Source organism: Oncorhynchus tshawytscha, linkage group LG07 (genome assembly GCF_018296145.1).
Source record: "Oncorhynchus tshawytscha isolate Ot180627B linkage group LG07, Otsh_v2.0, whole genome shotgun sequence".
In the NCBI taxonomy this organism is placed as follows: Eukaryota; Metazoa; Chordata; class Actinopteri; order Salmoniformes; family Salmonidae; genus Oncorhynchus; species Oncorhynchus tshawytscha.
Window position 1 is genome coordinate 63525078 of NC_056435.1, and position 24508 is coordinate 63549585.

Sequence of the window (24508 nt, forward strand, 5' to 3'; positions counted from 1 at the left end):
GTGGGTCAGAAGTTTACATACACTCAATTAATATTTTGTAGCGTTGCCTTTAAATAGTTTAACTTGGGTCAAACATTTTGGGTAGCCTTCCACAAGCTTCCCACAATAAGTTGGGTGAATTTTGGCCCATTCCTCCTGACAGAGCTGGTGTAACTGAGTCAGGTTTGTAGGCCTCCTTGCTCGCACATGCATTTTCAGTTCTGCCCATACATTTTCTATAGGATTGAGGTCAGGGCATTGTGATGGCCACTCCAATATCTTGACTTTGTTGTCTTTAAGCCATTTTGCCACAACTTTGGAAGTATGCTTGGGGTCATTGTCCATTTGGAAGACCCATTTGCAACCAAGCTTTAACTTCCTGACTGATGTCTTGAGATGTTGCTTCAATATATCCACATACTTTTCCTGCCTCATGATGCCATCTATTTTGTGAAGTGCACCAGTCCCTACTGCAGCAAAGCCCCCCACAACATGATGCTGCCACCCCCGTGCTTCACGGTTGGGATGGTGTTCTTTGGCTTGCAAGCCTCCCCCTTTTTCCTCCAAACATAACAATGGTCATTATGGCCAAACAGTTCTATCTTTATTTCATCAAATCAGAGGACATTTGTCCAAAAAGTATGATCTTTGTCCCCATTTGCAGTAGTCTGGCTTTTTTAATGGCGGTTTTGGAGCAGTGGCTTTCTTCCTTGCTGAACGGCCTTTCAGGTTATGTTGATGTAGGACTCGTTTTACTGTGGATATAGATACTTTTGTACCTGTTTACTCCAGCACAAGGTCCTTTGCTGTTGTTCTGGGATTAATTTGCACTTTTCGCACCAAAGTACGTTCATCTCTAGGGGAACGCGTCTCCTTCCTGAGCGGTATGAAGGCTGCGTGGTCCCATGGTGTTTATACTTGTGCACTATTGTTTGTACAGATGAACGTGGTACCTTCAGGTGTTTGGAAATTGCTCCCAAGGATGTACCAGACTTGTGGAGGTCTACAATTTCTTTATGAGGTCTTGGCTGATTTATTTTGATTTTCCCACGATGTCAAGCAAAGAGGCACTGAGTTTGAAGGTAGGCCTTGAAATACATCCACAGGTACACCTCCAATTGACTCAAATGATGTCAATTAGCCTATCAGAAGCTTCTACAGCCATAACATAATTTTCTGGAATTTTCCAAGTTGTTTAAAGGCACAATCAATTTAGTGTATGTAAGCTTCTGACCCACTGGTATTGTGATAAGTGAAATAATCTGTCTGCAAACAATTGTTGGAAAAATTACTTGTGTCATGCACAAAGTAGATGTCCTAACTGACTTTCCAAAACTATAGTTTGTTAACAAGAAATTTGTGGAGTGGTTGAAAAACAAGTTTTAATGACTCCAACCTAAGTGTTTGGAAACTTTTGACTTCAACTGTATCCCAATTGGTGTATAGGACTAAGAACTGTTCAACCGGTTTGTGGTCATTGAGTTCATAGACTTTCAATTGGTCAAGAAATTCAACACAATAGTGCTATTGTACTGACAAGTCCATGAGCAAATTTGTGTTTGTTTGCAACTTTCAACATAAGTAAATAGTCCTGACAAGGCAGTTGCTGTGCTAATTGAGCGTCTTAGAAACACTAAATAAGGTGTGAACCACTTCTCAGATTTACATGAGAATAAGTAACGGTTGAGAGAGTAAGGTTGACAGTAAGAGAGAGTAAGGTTGACAGTAACAGAGAGTAAGGTTGAGAGTAAGGGAGAGAAAGGTTGACAGTAAGAGAGAGTATGGTTGAAAGTAAGGGAGAGTAAGGTTGAGAGTAAGAGAGAGGAAGGTTGACAGTAAGTTTGACAGTAAGAGAGTAAGCCTGACAGTAAGGGAGAGCACGGTTGACAGTAAAGGAGAGTAAGGTTGACAGTAAGGTTGACAGTAAGATTGACAGTAAGGGAGAGGAAGGTTGACAGTAAGGTTGAGGAAGGTTGACAGTAAGGTTGAGTGTAAGAGAGAGCAAGGGAGAGTAAGGTTGACAGTAAGGGATAGGAAGGTTGACAGTAAGGTTGAGTGTAAGAGAGAGCAAGGGAGAGTAATGTTGACAGTAAGGTTGACAGTTAGAGAGAGTAAGGTTGACAGTAAGGGAGAGTAAGGTTGACAGTAAGGTTGACAGTTAGAGAGAGTAAGGTTGACAGTAAGGGAGAGTAAGGTTGACAGTAAGGTTGACAGTTAGAGAGAGTAAGGTTGACAGTAAGGGAGAGTAAGGTTGACAGTAAGGTTGACAGTTAGAGAGAGTAAGGTTGACAGTAAGGGAGAGTACGGTTGACAGTAAGGTTGACAGTAAGAGAGAGAGTAAGATTGACAGTAAGGGAGAGGAAGGTTGACAGTAAGGTTGACAGTAAGGGAGAGTAAGGTTGACAGTAAGGTTGACAGTTAGAGAGAGTAAGGTTGACAGTAAGGGAGAGTAAGGTTGACAGTAAGGTTGACAGTTAGAGAGAGTAAGGTTGACAGTAAGGGAGAGTAAGGTTGACAGTAAGGTTGACAGTAAGAGAGAGAGTAAGATTGACAGTAAGGGAGAGGAAGGTTGACAGTAAGGTTGACAGTAAGAGAGAGTAAGGTTGACAGTAAGGTTGAGAGTAAGAGAGAGTAAAGTTGAGAGTAAGTTTGACAGTAAGGTTGACAGTAAGAGAGAGTAAGGTTGACAGTAAGGTTGAGAGTAAGAGAGAGTAAAGTTGAGAGTAAGGTTGACAGTAAGGGAGAGGAAGGTTGACAGTAAGGGAGAGTAAGTTTGACAGTAAGATTGAGAGTAATAGAGAGTAAAGATGAGAGTAAGGTTGACAGTATGGTTGAAAGTAAGAGAGCGTAAGAGAGAGTAAAGTTGAGCGTAAGGTTGAGCGTAAGGTTGACAGTAAGGTTGACAGTAAGGTTGAGAGTAAGAGAGAGTAAAGTTGAGAGTAAGGTTGACAGTAAGGTTGAGAATAAGAGAGAGTAAAGTTGACAGTAAGGTTGACAGTAAGGTTGACAGTAAGGTTGAGAGTAAGAGAGAGTAAAGTTGAGAGTAAGGTTGAGAGTAAAGTTGAGAGTAAGAGAGAGTAAAGTTGAGAGTAAGGTTGACAGTAAGGTTGAGAATAAGAGAGAGTAAAGTTGAGAGTAAGGTTGACAGTAAAGTTGACAGTAAGGTTGCAAGTAAAGTTGAGAGTAAGGTTGACAGTAAAGTTGACAGTAAGGTTGAGAGTAAGAGAGAGTAAAGTTGAGAGTACGGGTTCGTCATGGTTGAAGGAAAAAGGTAACAGCTCTTTCTATCCCTCTGATGTTGACAGTGTGCTCTGTGCCTTCAGGGCACCTCAATCTACTCATGCAGAACCCTACTGCTTGACCTGTGTCCTCAACACTGACATCAGACTGACAGAGACAGAGGAGAGACATGACAGATAGGCGCAAGAGGGATATTAGCAACTGCAACAGAGAAAGAGAGGGGGATTGAGAGAAAGGGGGAGGGATGGAGGGATTGCGAGAAAGAGAGAGAGGGGAAAAGAGAACTCTTTAACTAGAACATTTGAAAGAGGATGAGAGTTAGGTTGTGAAGCCCAATGTTGAATAGCAGACATGACAAACAAAAGTCCGTCTGTACATCTACAGCTCTCCAAAATGAGTGGATTAGCCATAAAACCTGACTCCTGAGAATCCGGTCCTCTTATGTGTCAGTCACATGCCATTTCAATTAACAACAATTCTTTGACAGATACATTGCACATAATGATGAATCACATGTTATGGCAATTCCAGCTGACGCAGCCGACCTCCCAGCTTCTCCAAACACGGCGACGTGAGTCATTGCAGCACGGGCTGTTTTCATAGTAAATAATAGTATTCCTACTGTGGAGGGGCCAAAGGACTTGAAAAACCACTTATATTCCTGTGTTAATGACCGAAAGGGAAACATAAACACGGTCGGACATTAAAAGTGTCGGGGAGCCGGGGCGACGTATAGGCAGTCAGCAGTGTGATGTCAGTGGACAGCCGCAAGGTCGGATGGACACACTGGAGCAAAATATAAAAAACGGTGCCGCTTTAGTTTACAGCCCCGTTTCACCTGGTATCTTCCTGGTATTTACTGAGAAGGTATGTGGTAACAATGTGTACTTTCTGGTGCTTACTTCAAATTAAATCAACATCATTTGTATCAATCTACCTGGTAGCAAATGGTTCATAATGGTACTTGTATGAATTGAATTCTTAAAACCTAATTAGAGCCGGCTAAGTTATTATTATCTAATATTGTGTCATATCATTTCTCAATAAACATCAGCTAAACAATCGACATGAAATAATAACCGGTAACGAAAAGCCTGACCAGCGAATCACAAGGCCACATCTGACCTCTCCCAGTCAGCTGACACATAAGAGTAATCCCACCACACCATACAAGGAAAACACACTTGTTGACTCCCGGCTGTACAAAGGCGATATAACACTAAGCGGTATGCACTATGAGGCAGACCGACCACGGCAGCGGGGAACTGAACATGGGAACCAGGAGCGCCCAGTTCGAGGCCCTGGACTTCCCCTCTCGTCCCTGTGATGCGTAGGGCGCTTCCTGGTAGAGTCCAGCGGAGCCCAGCGACGGGGCCAAAGGGCATGGGAACACAGGGAGATCTGTCCGGTTCCAGTTGAAACCCAAGCTAAAACAAACCTCAACAGGGCCATGGCCCCATCGGCCTCAGTCGGCCTCGGTTCACCTGCAGACTTTTGCAAGAGCTGGCTTTTTTTCACGGGTATCGGATTCTGCAGTTCTGTAGGACATGTTGCATCATACATACATCTCTCTCTCTGAGGTTTGGAATGACAATGGTTGGATGTTTTTCTTTGCCTGATTAAATGATAGTGCGTCTTCTTTTGTTTAAAAAATGTCTGTCTATATACAGTGTTAGGCACTGTACTTACAATACTATAATGCATGTAGTCTACTCTGAAAAACCTGTGTGTGTTTCTACGCACATGTGTCGTCTGTGCGTCTATGTGTGATGGATGACAGGCAAGTTGCACAATGGCAATGACCTCTAAATGAGCTGACCTCTCCCTGCAACATAACGGCTGCATGTGACATGCATTACGGTGACTGACTACCTCATAATGACACCATATGGACCTCCACCTGGAACCCTAAGTTCTGCCCCAATGACTGCCTGGGGGGACTGAATACACTGTCGCACACAGACAGACCCCCTGCTCTCTCCTCAACAAAGGCCCCTGAACAAGACTTCAGTATTGCAGTCCTGACATGACTCCCTGCTGGAAGTTAGTGCCATCTGCTAGTGATGTCCTCTATGACCTTCTTCCGGCCCTTTGGCACAGAACTACAGCGCAGTTAGACAGAAGAAACACTGAGAACAATACAGAACATTAAAGAGATAGGCCTACGTGAAAACAGATCTTGTAATACGTCAATTGTGCATAATCTAGGTAGTCTGCACTACATTAGGGAGGAACTAGGCATACATACCTAACTAGAGGCATGTACAAGCCATAAAGTAATGTTCAGCAGAGACGACACAACCACAGAGAGTTTACAAAGTGGACAGTCACGTCACTGTATTGTCATTGAAACACCACATAAAACTCTGTCATAAACCAACAATCCCCTCAACCGCTGCATAGCCAAACCACATAGAGACTAGAATAGATTAGAATACCACCATTATTGTCCACACAAGGCAACTTTCCACATGGACACTCAAGTTTAAATTCTGTGGACACACACACACACACACACTCACTCACACGCACACACGCACTCACTCACTCACTCACACGCGCGCACGTACACACACACACACACACAGACGCACTCACTCGCACGCACTCACTCGCTCGCACGCACGCACGCACACACACACACACGCGCTCACTGGGCCTGTCCCCACACAGAGCCTGCGGCTTCACCCTGTCTGCAGCCTTTGAACCACATGGCTCGTAAATAAGGCTGGCTGCCACACTGTGTGTGTGTGTGTGTGTGTGTGTGTGTGTGTGTGTGTGTGTGTGTGTGTGTGTGTGTGTGTGTGTGTGTGTGTGTGTGACAGAGACTGGGAGCAGATGTGAGAGGTTGATTACAGTCCAGTAATGGGCTCCTGAGAGCAAGGACTCCTACACAGGGATGACCTCAGAGCCCAGGGATTTCATTAACACTAAAACACTGGACACACACACACACTGAGAGAACACGAGCCCCCCTAAATTGGGAGTGGAGGAGGTAGCCCCTAGATACTGACCTTGGGTCAGTTTTATTTCCCCCACCAACGGTTCAGGTTAGGATTTGAGGAGGGGAAGCTGATCCTAGAGCTGTAGCTAGGAAAAAGTTAATCCTGGAGTTCTCCTAGTTTCCCCAGTCCTAATCCCTGTTCCTAGGATTCAATTCAAAATAACCTGAATCATTGTAATTTTCCCCCCCAGGTGAGTCGTTAAGAAGTCATTGACATTATTTTACTATTACAACTTGGTTGATCAAGAAGTGAACAATCTTCAAAAAAGTGGCCAGGGAATCTTAGCCTGTGTAAATAGTAAGTCTGCTTTGAGACAGGCGTTATTTTTTGGTGTGGGTGAATACATTTAGAAAGATGAAAGTGTCTTAATGTCAGTAATGTCCTGGTTTTATTGATTCATGTGTTTGTTGATTGATATGATCAGGACAAGCTCAGGGACTGAATACACCAATCAAAAAACACATATAGGCATCCATCCATATGGCTCAGGATCATCTCCTGTTTTGGCAAACCCGCTCCACATGACCACATATACAGCTGAGCGGAGCATGACAAGGCAGGCTAAATGTGTGAGGACTCCAAGGCTGCGTTTAGACAGGATGCTCTCTTCTGCACAATTATTGGCCAGAGCTGATCTGATTGGTCAAAAGACCAGTTAGTTGGAAAATATCAGAATTGGACTGCCTGTGTAAACAAAGCCAAAGATTCCTAAGTGAAGCATATATCTAGACTCACAAAGAACATGAAACGCACCAATAATATTGAAAGTGTTTAGTGGAATAATCTAGAAAGAGTTCAAGTAATGAACCCATCGATTACTCAGTTAAAACAAGCTGCAATTAGGCTCTGCTCCATTGTTAATTAAAAACAACAAATGAACCAATTAAATCCAATGTAACAATCAAATGAAAAGAGAAAATGGCAATTAAGTGGCTTTCAGCTCATAAAACAGTCCCTCCCTCTAGTACCTGTTGCTACTTGTGTGTGTGTGTGTGTGTGTGTGTGTGTGTGTGTGTGTGTGTGTGTGTGTGTGTGTGTGTGTGTGTGTGTGTGTGTGTGTGTGTGTGTGTGTGTGTGTGTGTGTGTGTGTGAGTGTGTGTGTGTGTGTGTGTGTAACACTAGCTGAGAGACTTGGTGGCCTTTTCTTTTCCACTTGACGGAGTCTGAGCAACAAACCTGCTTTTATGCCAGCTGCACCCCCTTACCCCCTGTAATCGAGCCCCCTTTCATTCAATCACGCTACCATGGCTCTCTTGGTGTCTGTCTCTCCTTCTCTCTCTTGCAATCAACCTACCCCTAATGTACCCCATTCTAAAACAGCCCCCCCCCACCATCAGAGCCTCTCTTGCCCAGAATCAGTGCCCCAGGAAAGGGTCAGGGAGAGGGACAGCTTGCAGACCTCCCGGAAGCCTCCTTAAAACGGGTATGGGCCAGAGCTGTGGGTGACCCCAGTCAGATGGTGGTCTGCTCCCAGGTAAAACATCTGGTCTACTGATGGAAAGGGACGGGAGGGGAGGGGAGTGGTGGTCACACACACAGGCACACAAATACACAGTCAGGCATATATGCATGCTTAAAAGCAGGGAAGCAGGCAGGCACGTAGGTACACAAACACACACACACACACACTGAGCCGGTCTCTTTGTTAGTCATTTGGACAAAAAGTTCTGCCATCCACCCTTTCCCCTCCGTCTACACAGTCGATGACAACGCCCGCCCTAGTTGGTAGCAGCTGTCCAGAGCTACCCAGCACACACACACACACACACACACACACACACACACACACACACACACACACACACACACACACACACTGGAACGAAGCATACAGCCATTACCCAAAGACATGTCAGCATTAGTGCCTGGCTGAATGATCTACCTGTAGTTTCTTTGACGTGGCAGAACATGACCACATTAGGAGTAACATTAGGAGTAACTGCACATTGTAACTGCTCATAGTAACTGCTCATAGTAACTGCTCATAGTAACTGCACATTATAACTGCTCATAGTAACTGCTCATAGTAACTGCTCATAGTAACTGCACATAGTAACTGCTCATAGTAACTGCACATTATAACTGCTCATAGTAACTGCTCATAGTAACTGCTCATAGTAACTGCACATTGTAACTGCTCAGAGTAACTGCTCATAGTAACTGCTCATAGTAACTGATCATAGTAACTGCACATTGTAACTGATCATAGTAACTGCACATTGTAACTGCTCATTGTAACTGCTCATAGTAACTGCTCATTGTAACTGATCATAGTAACTGCACATTGTAACTGATCATAGTAACTGCACATTGTAACTGCTCATTGTAACTGCTCATAGTAACTGCTCATTGGGGAAAATTCACTAGTTTCATTTTAAAATCTGAATGTGCCAAATCCCATGGTAAACAGTCCATTGAAACTCAATATAATAACACAGATGTCAACGACAGCTATCTGAACTAATCATGTATAATGTTGTATTGAATATGTTATGTTAGCTAGGTGTCAATGACAGCTATATGAACAAATTATATATACTATTGTATATAACATTGTATGTTAGCTAGGTGTCAATGACAGCTATATGAACTAATCATATATACTATTGTATATAACATTGTATGTTAGCTAGGTGTCAATGACAGCTATATGAACAAATTATATATACTATTGTATATAACATTGTATGTTAGCTAGGTGTCAATGACAGCTATATGAACAAATTATATATACTATTGTATATAACATTGTATGTTAGCTAGGTGTCAATGACAGCTATATGAACTAATCATATATACTATTGTATATAACATTGTATGTTAGCTAGGTGTCAATGACAGCTATATGAACAAATTATATATACTATTGTATATAACATTGTATGTTAGCTAGGTGTCAATGACAGCTATATAAACTAATCATATATACTATTGTATATAACATTGTATGTTAGCTAGGTGTCAATGACAGCTATATGAACTAATCATATATACTATTGTATATAACATTGTATGTTAGCTAGGTGTCAATGACAGCTATATGAACAAATCATATATACTATTGTATATAACATTGTATGTTAACTAGGTGTCAATGACAGCTATATGAACTAATCATATATACTATTGTATATAACATTGTATGTTAGCTAGGTGTCAATGACAGCTATATGAACAAATCATATATACTATTGTATATAACATTGTATGTTAGCTAGGTGTCAATGACAGCTATATAAACTAATCATATATACTATTGTATATAACATTGTATGTTAGCTAGGTGTCAATGACAGCTATATAAACTAATCATATATACTATTGTATATAACATTGTATGTTAGCTAGGTGTCAATGACAGCTATATGAACAAATCATATATACTATTGTATATAACATTGTATGTTAGCTAGGTGTCAATGACAGCTATATGAACTAATCATATATACTATTGTATATAACATTGTATGTTAGCTAGGTGTCAATGACAGCTATATGAACTAATCATATATACTATTGTATATAACATTGTATGTTAGCTAGGTGTCAATGACAGCTATATGAACAAATCATATATACTATTGTATATAACATTGTATGTTAGCTAGGTGTCAATGACAGCTATATGAACTAATCATATATACTATTGTATATAACATTGTATGTTAGCTAGGTGTCAATGACAGCTATATGAACAAATCATATATACTATTGTATATAACATTGTATGTTAGCTAGGTGTCAATGACAGCTATATAAACTAATCATATATACTATTGTATATAATATTGTATGTTAACTAGGTCAAAATGTATGATGCCGGAGCTTCCTTCTATTGGAAATTGTGAAAGAGTAAAGGTACAGTACCTAGCTACACAACAGCAGTGGGAGCTGGTTGAACGCAACAGCATGGTTTTTGTGTGTGTGTGTGTGTGTATGTTTGGTCGTGTGTGAATGCCTCCATGTGTGCACCTCTAAATGAAATAAAGAGTGTGGCGATAGCCAGAGGGACAGCTGTTGTCTGCTGACAGACCAGGGGTTTAGCTGGGAGAGGACACACACACACTTGAGAGTTGGAACGCCGCAGGCCTCCCAGGGTGCTCCCTAGGGTTTAAAAGAATTGTATGTGTGTGTGTGTGTGTGTGTGTGTGTGTGTGTGTGTGTGTGTGTGTGTGTGTGTGTGTGTGTGTGTAGGTGGGTAGTGTTACCCGAAGCCTCTTCACAAACTGGTTAAGCAGAGCCAATGAGACCCACCATCTCCCTCAAATCTCCCTTTCTTCATTTCAGCATATTCACTCAGTGTTCCACTCCTTCCACTCCCTTTATTCACTCAGTGTTCCCCTCCTCACACTCCCCATATTCACTCAGTGTTCCCCTCCTCACACTCCCCATATTCACTCAGTGTTCCCCTCCTCACACTCCCCATATTCACTCAGTGTTCCCTCACACTCCCCATATTCACTCAGTGTTCCCCTCCTCACACTACCCATATTCACTCAGTGTTCCCCTCCTCACACTACCCATATTCACTCAATGTTCCACTCCTTACACTCCCCATATTCACTCTGTGTTCCCTCACACTCCCCATATTCACTCAGTGTTCCCCTCCTCACACTCCCCATATTCACTCAGTGTTCCCCTCCTCACACTACCCATATTCATCCCACACAATAGACCCATTGATCTTGACAATCACAGATTACAGTCTGCCTGTATTGTGTTTCGCCTCTCTCTCTAAAGCCTGAATTAAAGGATAATTGTAGGGTTTATTGGGTAAAGGGTGGCTGCAGAGAGACGGTGAGACACAGAGGTATGATGTTTTGATAACTATGAGATTATAGTAACATATTATAAGGGAATCGTAAATGCTTATGATACGTTTTATAACACATTATAAATGCATCATCGGGTGTTATAATTTCTTTAAGTAAAGTGTTACTTAAGGTTTTAAATCAAAAGAGTGAAGTTAGTTTCTGAGAGGTATTTTAAAGGAGAACACTTAGTTTGTTGTATACATTTTTATTTTATTTGCTCATTAAGATTGAAATAGTTATATTTAAAACCCAAGAAACAAAAACATATATATATATATTTTTTAAACTATTCTTGTTTTAATCATTGTGAAATCTAAAACAAGTGTCCCAGCAGACGGAAACTGTGGTCTGACTTCTTTGGTTGCAGCCTATGGGCCAAAGGCTGAAACCTGGAGGCGTTATGCTGGTGGACAGTTTACACACAGTTCAGTCCAGTTCATTTCAATTCTTTGACTGAGTTGCATTAAACTAGTCTCATGTTTTAAAATAATAAAAAAATCACTAATAAATTGACAATTGAATGTGACCTAAACATATCTGCTTTCATGGCCATTAGCTGTTCCCAGTAAATAGAACATAAAACCACGATGAACTACTTAATACACTTTTAAGACATCTGGGTTGCAGGTTACCAACCCAAACAAGTGATGCTACCCTTAATTAAATTATCATTTGATTATTGAGAACTATGCTGAAACAGTGTCAGCGCATTGCAAGGGACATGATAAAGAAAAACTAATAGAAGATAAAACTCTATTCTGGTTGACAGATTGAATCTGAAAATAAAGTGGCATCTTTACAAATGCATATCAGATAAGTACAAAATCTGTTAAATTGCAGTTCATAAAGTCCCTTTCAAAACACATTATTTTGACTTATTCAAGATATCCGCATGTGCTGCTTTAGACAGTCCCAAACTTTTATATTTATCAGGAGTGGATCCATTATATTTATCAGGAGTGGATCCAATATATTTATCAGGAGTGGATCCATTATATTTATCAGGAGTGGATCCATTATATTTATCAGGAGTGGAGCCATTATATTTATCAGGAGTGCATCCATTATATTTATCAGGAGTGCATCCATTATATTTATCAGGAGTGGATCCATTGCATTTATCAGGAGTGGATCAATTATATTTATCAGGAGTGGATCCATTTGAGCTCCAGAGTGGAGCAGCAGTCTAAGGCACTGCATCTCAGTGCTAGAGGCGGCACCACAGTCCCTGATTCAAATCACAATTGGCCCAGCGTTGTCCGGGTTTGGCCAGGGTAGGCCGTCATTGGAAATAAGAATTTGTTCTTATCTGATTTGCCTAGTTAAAATAATGGTATATATATATATATATATAAATATACTGTATATACAGTTGAAGTCGAAAGTTTACATACACCAGCCAAATACATTTAAACTCAGTTTTTCACAATTCCTGACATTCACTGCTACTAAAACTTCCCTGTCTTAGGTCAGTTAGGATCACCACTTAATTTTAAGAATGTTAAATGTCAGAATAATAGTAGAGAGAATTATTTATTTCAGCTTTTATTTCTTTCATCACATTCCCAGTGGGTCAGAAGTGTACATACACTCAATTAGTATTTGGTAGCATTGCCTTTAATTTTTCAACTTGTGTCAAACATTTCGGGTAGCCTTCCACAAGCTTCCCACAATAAGGGGTGAATTTTGGCCCACTCCTCCAGACAGAGCTGGTGTAACTGAGTCAGGTTTGTTGGCCTCGTTCGCACACGGTTTTTCAGTTCTGCCCACAAATTTTCTATAGGATTGAGGTCAGGGCTTTGTGATGGCCACTCCCAATACCTTGACTTTGTTGTCCATAAGTCATTTTGCCACAACTTTGGAAGTATGCTTGGGGTCATTGTCCATTTGGAAGACCCATTTGCGAACAAGCTTTAACTTTCTGACTGATGTCTTGAGATGTTGCTCTGGGATTGATTTGCACTTTTCGCACCAATGTACGTTCATCTCTAGGAGACAGAACGCGTTTCTTTCCGGAGCGGTATGACGGCTGCGTGATTCCATGGTGTTTATACTTGCGTACTATTGTTTGTACAGATGAATGTGCTACCTTCAGGTGTTTGGAATTTGTTCCCAAGGATGAACCAGACTTGTGGAGGTCTACACTTTTTTTGCTGAGGTCTTGGCTGATTTCTTTTGATTTTCCCATGATGTCAAGCAAAGAGTCATTGCTTTTGAAGTTAGTCCCTGAAATACATCCACAGGTCCACCTCCAATTGACTCAAATTATATCAATTAGCCCATCAGAAGCTTCTAAAGCCATGACATCATTTTCTGGAATTTTACAAGCTGTTTAAAGGCTCAGTCAACTAGTGTATGTAAACTTCTGACCCATTGGAATTGGGATACAGTGAATTATAAGTGAAATATTCTGTCTGTAAACAATTGTTGAAAAAATTACATGAAGTCCTAGAGATGTCCTAACCAACTTGCCAAAACTATAGTTTGTTAACAAGACATTTGTGGAGTGGTTGAAAAATGAGTTTTAATGACTCCAACCTAAGTGTATGTAAACTTCTGACTTCAACTGTATATCACTTTTTTTTCCCAGGAGTGGATCCATTATATTTATCAGGAGTGGATCCATTATATTTATCAGGAGTGGATCCATTATATTCATCCGTAGTGGATCCATTATATTCATCAGGAGTGGATCCATTATATTTATCAGGAGTGGATCCATTATATTTATCAGGAGTGGATCCATTATAATCATCAGGAGTGAATCCATTATATTTATCAGGAGTGGATCCATTATATTCATCAGGAGTGGATCCATTATATTCATCAGGAGTGGATCCATTATATTTATCAGAGTGGATCCATTATATTTATCAGAGTGGATCCATTATATTCATCAGGAGTGGATCCATTATATTTATCAGGAGTGGATCCATTATATTTATCAGGAGTGGATCCATTATATTCATCAGGAGTGGATCCATTATATTTATCAGGAGTGGATCCATTATATTTATCAGGAGTGGATCCATTATATTTATCAGGAGTGGATCCATTATATTCATCAGAGTGGATCCATTATATTTATCAGAGTGGATCCATTATATTTATCAGGAGTGGATCCATTATATTCATCAGGAGTGGATCCATTATATTTATCAGGAGTGGATCCATTATATTTATCAGGAGTGGATCCATTATATTTATCAGGAGTGGATCCATTATATTTATCAGGAGTGGATCCATTATATTTATCAGGAGTGCATCCATTATATTTATCAGGAGTAGTGTCACGACTTCCGCCGAAGTTGGCTCCCCTGCCTGTTCGGGTGGTGCTCGGCGGTCGTCGTCACCGTCCTACTAGCCGCTATCGATCCCTTTTTCATTTGTCTGTTGGTTTTGTCTTATTAGTTTCACCTGTGTGTATTTTGGTTTCATTAGCTTCCCTATATGTAGTAGTTTGACCCGCCCTTGTTTTGTGCGGGATTGTTTTTTTGTTACTCTGTTGGTTGTGGTTTCATGGTTGTATTCTCCGGACTGTTTGGTCCTGTGTTTGGCCTGGTCTGTTTTATGTGCCCTGTATGTTGGCGTGACCATTTTTTGCCGGAGAATAAATTACGATTTACTGAACCCTGCTCTCTGCGCCTGATTCCAACCCACCACTCCTAGTAGGCTGTGACAAGTAGATCCACTGCATTTATCAGGAGTGGATCCATTATATTTATCAGGACTGGATCCATTATATTTATCAGGAGTGGATCCATTATATTTATCAGGAGTGGATCCACTGCATTCATCAGGAGTGCATCCATTATATTTATCAGGAGTGGATCAATTATATTTATCAGGAGTGGATCCATTATATTTATCAGGAGTGCATCCAATATATTTATCAGGAGTGGATCCATTATATTTATCAGGAGTGGATCCACTGCATTCATCAGGAGTGGATCCATTATATTTATTAGGAGTGGATCCATTGCATTTATCAAGAGTGGTTCCATTTTATTTATCAGGAGTGGATCCATTGCATTTATCAGGAGTTGTTTCTTTGTATTCATCAGGAGTGGATCCATTATATTTTCAGGAGTGGATCCATTGCTAAGATAAAGTCAGGAAGAGCAGAGCTTCCTATGAAAATATTTATCATTCCACAAACCTTTGGCTATAGAGGAGTTTGGATTTAATTTGTGTTTTCTTAAGAGGGGGTGCCTCACGGTACAGGATGGGGAATTCTTCTCGATCCAGGACTTTAGGCTCCTGCTTATTCACGATTTATTAGACTCAAGTAATAGGAACCATGAAGGGAGAGGGTTCCGCGAAGCAGAAGGCTGTTCTAAAAATGGGGCCTAATGTTATTAAGATACGAAACACCGTGTTAAATCAAACCCCCCAGCACAAAATGCCTTCGGTTTGTGGTCCACTTTTTTTCATTCCCCAAATGTTATTTGTGGGGGTAGAAATTCAGATAGGGATCAGGTTTCTGATGATTTATATTCAGTCTTTTGCTTCGATAAAAAAACTCTGTGGTTGATGCAGTGTTTGCTCCACAAGTATATTTCAGATAATTGACTTGGATAGAGAATATTTGGAGACAATTGGGAAAAAGAGTTAATATGTGAGTCCTATTTCATTAGATGAATACTTGGTTGTTTTCTGAAATACAAAATGGTGGGTTGTAATCTAGCTGCCAATGCAGTTTCATGGAAAATAAACACAAACAGAGAAGGATTTGCTCAAAACAATTATATTTGATAGATATGAAATGAAAACTCTTCCTGCGTCTAAACCACATGCCCTGTAGGCCTATAGGAAGGAGGGCATCATTGAGTACAATTTCAGCCAATATTACTGAATGATACTATCTTCAGTTAACTGAATAAGTTAAGTACTGTACTATCACAGTCGGCCGGTAGCCTGGCGGTTAGAGAGGCAAAGCCAGAACCTGGAGGATTGCCAGGTCGGAGCCCGGGTCCGATGTGAAAAACCTGTTGGTAAATGAGCTGGCAACCTAAGAGTTGCTGGTATCAAAACCTAGATGCTGTTGTGCCCGTGAGCAAGGCACTTATAACCCCCCACAACAGCTGCCCAGTGTGGCAGCCCCCCGCACCTCTCCAAAAACCTCTATTTGTGTCTTTCAGAGGGGTTGGGTTAAAAGCAAAAGGCATATTTTTGGTTGGACTGTGTGTGTCTTTCAGAGGGGTTGGGTATTTTTGGTTGGACTGTGTGTGTCTTTCAGAGGGGTTGGGTATTTTTGGTTGGACTTTGTGTGTCTTTCAGAGGGGTTGGGTATTTTTGGTTGGACTGTGTGTGTCTTTCAGAGGGGTTGGGTATTTTTGGTTGGACTGTGTGTGTCTTTCAGAGGGGTTGGGTATTTTTGGTTGGACTTTGTGTGTCTTTCAGAGGGGTTGGGTATTTTTGGTTGGACTTTGTGTGTCTTTCAGAGGGGTTTGGTATTTTTGGTTGGACTGTGTGTGTCTTTCAGAGGGGTTGGGTATTTTTGGTTGGACTGTCTGTGCGATCAACCAATAAAGTGTATTAAAAGTATATTAAATGCTAATATATGAATTAAAGATATAAAGGTCAATAGATATGTGATCAATAAATGTATCATTATTTTAATAGCTTTCCTATAAGTCTTATGGAAATGTATGTATTGTAATATTTGATCACCTCAACAATTCAAGTAAATTAATATCCATGTGCAAGTGATGACTGAACGTTCATTCCATGCAGTATTAGGTGTGGAGCAAAATGTCAATGGAACTCTTGTCTGCATTTCTCAGACACAAAAAAATGCTTTTGTTATTTTTTGTGCTCCGAGCAAGAAGGAGAGATCCAGACTGAACGCTTCTGAACGAAGCTGTCGTGATCTACGAGTGTTTAAAGGTGATTGGAATGGCTACCAAAACACAGAGGGCCATTTTAGATCGGAGCTATGAAGGGGTCCTTGAGAAACATGAATACCTGTCTTTGGAGAAATCCTTAGTGTGGTTCCCTGAAATTACTTAATTAGTTTCCTGGCAAGAAAAACGCCTCCATGATTAGCTGTATTCTTCAGTACTTAGGCCAAGCACAAGTGTTGAAAGGATTCAACTACCACCAAGGAAAATAAAGAGCTTTAAAGAAGTAGGACCGAATGGTATACTCCCCCAACACAACGTTAGTATAGAGACAGACAATTTACTCCAACACACACACACACACAAACACACACACACAGTGATTTGGCGTAAATAAAACATGGAAAAACGTAGATTTACAAATCAGTAGATAGACAAGTCACACGCAGTCAGTCCTTGGACTGTACCGCTGCCATGGAGTAAAAAGGTTATGTTGTTTAAAAAGTGGATTTTACTCAATCGGGGTCTGAACTTACTGTTGAGTGTTAGAATAGTGGAATACACCATCTGCAATTTCATCAGTTTTTCTCTTCTTATGTCAGTCACTGACAGTCACTCGAAGCCATGCCAGATAACCATTTTGTGATTGGTAACTTAGTTTAGCCTGCTATCTAAACTTGTAGTAATCATGGTTAAATTACCGCCAGGGGCCCCCATTGATTTTGTTGGTCACTCGCACCCAGATATCATATGAAGAAAATACTGCAACCATTTCTCTCCCCAACATGGCAAAATGTATAGAATTGCAAGGAATTAGATGTAAAACTGCTAATTTTTCTCTCCACCCTTTTTAAAATGAGTAGAATTGCATAAAATTAGATATACAATTGCTAAATCTTCTCTCAGACCCATTGGCACAACGTGTAGAATTCCAGCAAACTTGCTTAGCTAAAAGGCTAGGGCTCAGACTGCATGAGTGGGTATGGATGTGGGTACACAGACCCGCGAGCCACTGCGGCCCCTCGTGATGAGTTCCGATTTTCTGAAGGCACAGTGATGCCGAAACGTTGGTGATTTACCCAATAAATTACTGGGAGTTTATATATGGAATGTGTGACTCTCTTTATTTATTTATTTTTATAGTTCCAAATTTTTGTGGCCATCAAAGTTGCCCATCCCTGCACTAGCCTATAATATACGACAATAATATAATTATAGTGATCAGAACTAATTTAAATTGTTGTTGAAATTATAGACATAACAAATATAGGTCTAGGTCTACTCTATGAGCTATACTGTCAAGTAGGTGTTGGGTGAGCTTTAACCTGCAGTGCAATGTATTTCAAAAAGATTCCAAAGGAGGAAACTAGCTTACTGTACTGTACATTCTGATTGGAAATAGAATAGAAATATATTTGTCTCACAGGCTCCTTCATTATATGCATAGTAGTTTACTGCAATGCAAACTTCTAATAATATATATTTTTAAATGTAAATATATGGAGGAGAAAGGAAACTTCTGATAAGAAACATCAGTCACTGTCCCATTTACTGTAGCCACATTTATATGCTGTGAATTCAGTTTTCAAGCGGGTAGGCATTAGGCTAGCCTGAGTGATGAAGTCAAATGGATATTGGTGATATTTACTAAAGAAAGATGCTAAAAATACTATGCAATTTTACCAATAATGTTCAAAATGAAGTTTTGTGGGAACTGAAGTGGCCTACAAAGTCGGTCAGTTGAAACGGCTAGGAGATGTTTAACAGAGCCGATGAGTTGGTTTAGGCCCAAAACCAACAAATATTATGAGTATCATCATTGTTATATGTATTGCCCCGCTCTGGAAAACTACTGCTTGAAAAACAATACTGGCCTAATTTAACTTTGGTTGAACTTTTTCTGTGGAATTGTATCCTATAACCTATAAAGATAAGTCAAGTGCTCAAAAAAATCGATTACTGCACACAGAATGAACATAGGCTATTCATTTTTCTGAACAGGCAATAATATTTTTGAAAAGCAATATGATATTCATACTCATATGAATCCACTTACCATGATTTAGGTCGAGAAAAGAAATCCAGTAGTTGTTCAACACAGTTCTCTCTCCATATGGCGTAGCGTGTTCAAATCTCTATAGCAAAACGTTTCTACAGATGAAACTGGAACGTTCAATAGTCAAACTCAATGCACGATAAGTCTTTACTCACTGTGGATGCCTATTTATTATTCTTCAAAGTGATGATGACTGCAGATTTTAGAAATGTGTGCGCACTTAGTTTGGATTTCTTGAATCGTTCGTCTACTACGGTCTAATAAACCGAAATGACAGCTTTCCAGCGAATCAAAGGCTGCGTTTTCATCCGAAACATTGAACCCGTTTCTCGATAAGTGTTTCATACACCTTCAGGAGCGCGTGTTTGCTTTGGCGCTGGTAAGGAAGTGATGATAAGGGTAAATGAAAAAATGTTGGTTCCTCCTCCTGAGGGTTTTCTCAATACCCGCGAGCCGAGTGCTCTACAGTGTGTGTGTGTGTGTGTGTGCGTGTGAGTGTGATCCCGCGCGCGCCTGTGCTTGTGCCATTACGCAGGAGTTGCTTTCAATTGGCTCTCTATATTCTTCAGTTAACAAAATAGCTCAGGCGGAGTTGAGCTCTTCCTCTATCGCTTTATCTCACCTTTGTATCTTTGTTTGGTAAAGAATGCCTCTCTCGACCGTTGTTTACACAAAGACGACGAGAATCTCACACGCTTAGGGCTTCTCTGGGAGTCTGTTATGGTGTTGACATTATGTGTGGATTAATCATTTATTCTAATGACCCTAGGGCATTGACTGGTTTCTAAAGATCCTTAATGTGTGCATATTGTGATATATCTTAGGCCTATACGTATACCCACTATAGTGAGTGTTCACAATAATGTCCATGCATTAAAATAACAACTTTAATACTATAATACTTTATTGCCTTATAAACGTGTCTTTCATAGCGCCTTGTAGAACATAACATTATTTACCTTCCTACAGAAATGTGAGGTACAGTCACACTTTAATATAAAGCATATATTTTTTGGTTGTTTTGTTTGTTTTTTTGTTTTGAATTTTACCCCCTTTTTCTCCCCAATTTCGTGGTATCCAATTGTTTAGTAGCTACTATCTTGTCTCATCGCTACAACTCCCGTACGGGCTCGGGAGAGACGAAGGTTGAAAGTCATGCGTCCTCCGATACACAACCCATCCAAGCCGCACTGCTTAAAGCATATTAAAGCATAAAGCATATTAAAGGCTTAATTAAGCCTTCATAAACCCATTATAAGGCCTACCTAAATGCTTCAAGAATCATTTGTTAATGTCATTATAGGGTGGCAAAAGGGTTACGCCACAATTGGCAACGCACTAGGCCTACCCATCATATCATCCTGTGTATGTTAATTAACAAATGATGCGTTACCTTATGAAGGCCTTATGAAGGCCTTATGAAGGCTTAATGAAGGCTTCATTAGGCCTTTTGGAGATATATTTCATTCAAAGTGTGACCGTTGCAGTTTAATAAAGCTCTGTAACTGCAGATAACAATGTACTTGTAAGGCAATATAACACCTCATAAACAAATAATGTTATTATATACCCTAATATTTAAAAAGAAATGCTCAAACAATAAATAATGCTTTACACTATTAATGTTATTTGTTAACGGTTTATTAAACCCTAACTACATTTGTCTTATTTGAAATGACACAAATACACTATCCCCACTGTCAATAAGCTTTGGGATGCACTGTAAACAAAATAACATAGCTGGCTATATCTTGACTGTGGTCAAATGGGCAATCCAAGATTAATTGGGACATATATTTCTTGATTTATACAGTCATTGATTCTTGAAAAACAAAAGAAAAACCTTCCAAATGTTTCATTATTACATCAAGTTTTAAAGAAAAGAATAATATATTGACTGAATGGAAATATTTGCATATGGAAAGTCTCAACTAAATATTTCTCAACCAATATTGTATAATGTAAAAATTCAATCAATAGCCTGGGCATTTATTTGCTTCAATCAGGGCTCTACTTGATGTGTGTGAGGGGCCCCCCACCTTGCAGCAAAACATTTTAGTGGTACCCCCTTGACAGCAGAGAGGAAAAAAGTGGTTTTAAGTTAATTTCCTGCTATTCTACACATTTTGCCATGGGGCGTAGAGAAAATGTTGCAATTTTAAAGCACATTTACTGCAATTCTATAATAATTTTGCCATGGGGCGGAGAGACATTTTTGAAGTTTTAAAGCAAATCTCCTGCAATTCTATACATTTTTACCATGACTTATGCCATGTTAATATGATATCTGAGTGAGAATTACTAACTAAATCAATGTGGGCCCCCTGGAGGTTCAGCCGGTTGGTATTCGACCATGATACTACAAGTCTAGACTAAAAATTGTTAGCTGACATGGCTAATTTAGTGGCTGTGGGTAACTGACATAACAAGAGAAAAACTGCTGATGCACAACCAAATGTTGATATTGCACCTGGTGTATTTTACTGTTTTTACTCTCAATAGCAATATGTATTAAAACATTGGTTAGTGTGCCCCCTAACAGTCGGGGGACCTAAGTGACTGCTTGTGAGACAGGCTTCTTTCTGAGCCAGGCGTCTACTTCCTTCCTTACCCCCCCACCCCACCTTGCAGTGTCGCCCTCTTCTGATCCACCCCAGACAACGTTTGACTTTTTCACTTTTTCACTTATCTCACTAGTTTTGGATCAAATCCAAAATGCCAGGCTGCTGCCTCGCCCAAATTTTGCTCTGCGAATCTGATCACTAGCTAGCTTGAATTTGATGTGTTATCATTTTTGTGGCACCATGGCAATGAAGGCAGAATTCTTATTTAATTGTTTGATGCACATGACCATGGGAATATCAGAGCTGTGTTCATGGTAACCTCGTAAACAATGAATTTTGTCCCGTCGTTTATTTGTTGAAATGTGTGCCGATGCCCAGCTATTAAAAGGGACAGGCAGCTATTTGAGACAGTGTTTATTTGTTGAAATGTGTGCCGATGCCCAGCTATTAAAAGGGACAGGCAGCTATTTGAGACAGTGTTTATTTGTTGAAATGTGTGCCGATGCCCAGCTATTAAAAGAGACAGGCAGCTATTTGAGACAGTGTTTATTTGTTGAAATGTGTGCCGATGCCCAGCTATTAAAAGGGACAGGCAGCTATTTGAGACAGTGTTTATTTGTTGAAATGTGTGCCGATGCCCAGCTATTAAAAGGGACAGGCAGCTATTTGAGACAGTGTTTATTTGTTGAAATGTGTGCCGATGCCCAGCTATTAAAAGGGACAGGCAGCTATTTGAGACAGTGTTTATTTGTTGAAATGTGTGCCGATGCCCAGCTATTAAAAGAGACAGGCAGCTATTTGAGACAGTGTTTATTTGTTGAAATGTGTGCCGATGCCCAGCTATTAAAAGGGACAGGCAGCTATTTGAGACAGTGTTTATTTGTTGAAATGTGTGCCGATGCCCAGCTATTAAAAGGGACAGGCAGCTATTTGAGACAGTGTTTATTTGTTGAAATGTGTGCCGATGCCCAGCTATTAAAAGAGACAGGCAGCTATTTGAGACAGTGTTTATTTGTTGAAATGTGTGCCGATGCCCAGCTATTAAAAGGGACAGGCAGCTATTTGAGACAGTGTTTATTTGTTGAAATGTGTGCCGATGCCCAGCTATTAAAAGGGACAGGCAGCTATTTGAGACAGTGTTTATTTGTTGAAATGTGTGCCGATGCCCAGCTATTAAAAGGGACAGGCGGCTATTTGAGACAGTGTTTATTTGTTGAAATGTGTGCCGATGCCCAGCTATTAAAAGGGACAGGCGGCTATTTGAGACAGTGTTTATTTGTTGAAATGTGTGCCGATGCCCAGCTATTAAAAGGGACAGGCAGCTATTTGAGACAGTGTTTATTTGACATTTTACAGTATATATTAGGCTATATCATAGACATAATCATTAGAAAATTAAACCCACTGCTGCCACCATGTTTCAATTTGCTTTGTGTTGTACTGGACAATTTAAAGTTAGGCAGACATTCATTGAAGGTTGTGGTTACTACTGGTGATGGAGAGGTGAGAGGAATTGTCTGCCATGTTTTTTGTTTTGCTCAGGGCTCAGAGTTGGCTTATTGATATTTTGATGTAATCCTGCCCACCAGCTGGCTCTCTCTCTGTAATTCGAGCTTGGGGACAAGGTACATTTTGATAGCTGGCTCTACTTCCATATGTAGTGCGATTAACAGGGAACTGTCAATGTCCTGGATCCCCATTTCAGCTAATCAGATTGCAGATTCTCCGAACCCGTTTAATAAGTATATATTTTATATTACATGTCCAGGCACAAAAGACAGAACCTTAAACCATGCCAGAACTGGGGCACAAAGGCAGGCGATTGTCTAGGAGTCGTGTCGGAGTCGAGTCCTCACTAGTCTGGATGTATATCCTGTAATATGAGGAAGTCTGTCGCTGGGAACCTGCGAACGGCAGGCCTGCAAAAGAGGAAACAGGAAGCTCTCTCTGACACCATTTTGACACCTCGAGAACGACGAAGTTAACCAGCAGGAGGGAATGCAGGCAAGAGTTTCTCATACATGCTGATTCCCATATATAGACACAAAACAAGGAATTTAGGACTTAATTACCTCCAGTTAGAGTATAACCATGTGTACATTCTCCCAATTCAGCATTGCTTTTGATGCGTTCGTGATGAATTTCAATAGCCCTCCGACAAATGTGTGAGTTTCCTATATTAGTACTCTCTCACTTGCTGTGGAACTCAAAACAACACAGAGGAGAAAGCAGAGAGAAGTGGTTGGGGCGGGGATATGGAAAAGTCCCATTACCTAGGACTCTGGGATGTACCGTGACCCAGACATGGACTTTGTCTGCTTCTGATTCATTTGCAAGTTCCATTCTTCGTTAGGAATGTCGGCAGGGAAATTAAAGCGACTATTGTCTCTTCTTCCTCTGAAGAGCTCGGGTGGCTCGCTGTTGCGATGTCACATGGCTTAATGGCCCTGATGATGTCCTTACTCCCTCAGAAAACCTATTCAAATACTTTGCTACATAAAGTAAAATGTTTGTTAAACAATAAATTCAGCCTGAAAACGTTTTTCTAATGGGCATACTGAAAATTCCAGGAGGAGGATAGGGGGAGAGGAGAATGTAAACAGGGAAAAACAGATGGACTAGCACCCCTCACAGGGCATTTATACAGTGTGGAAGCTGTTGTATAATAACTACCATCCCATCACACCCCTCACAGGGCATTTACACAGTGTGGAAGCTGTCGTATAATAACTACCACCCCATCACACCCCTCACAGGGCATTTACACAGTGTGGAAGCTGTTGTATAATAACTACCACTCCATCACACCCCTCACAGGGCATTTATACAGTGTGGAAGCTGTTGTATAATAACTACCATCCCATCACACCCCTCACAGGGCATTTACACAGTGTGGAAGCTGTTGTATAATAACTACCACTCCATCACACCCCTCACAGGGCATTTATACAGTGTGGTAGCTGTTGTATAATAACTACCACCCCATCACACCCCTCACAGGGCATTT

At 40.5% G+C, this 24508-nt stretch overlaps 1 protein-coding gene across 1 annotated transcript in view; it reads right to left on the reverse strand.

The window, feature by feature from the left end:
- Window positions 1-19393, reverse strand: part of LOC112255353 (eyes absent homolog 2) — a 63058-nt gene extending 43665 nt beyond the window's left edge. The window contains 1 exon segment of the mRNA XM_042324816.1: window positions 18938-19393. The gene's annotated coding sequence lies outside the window, so the exon portion shown is untranslated.
- Between the last annotated feature and the right edge of the window lie 5115 nt (window positions 19394-24508).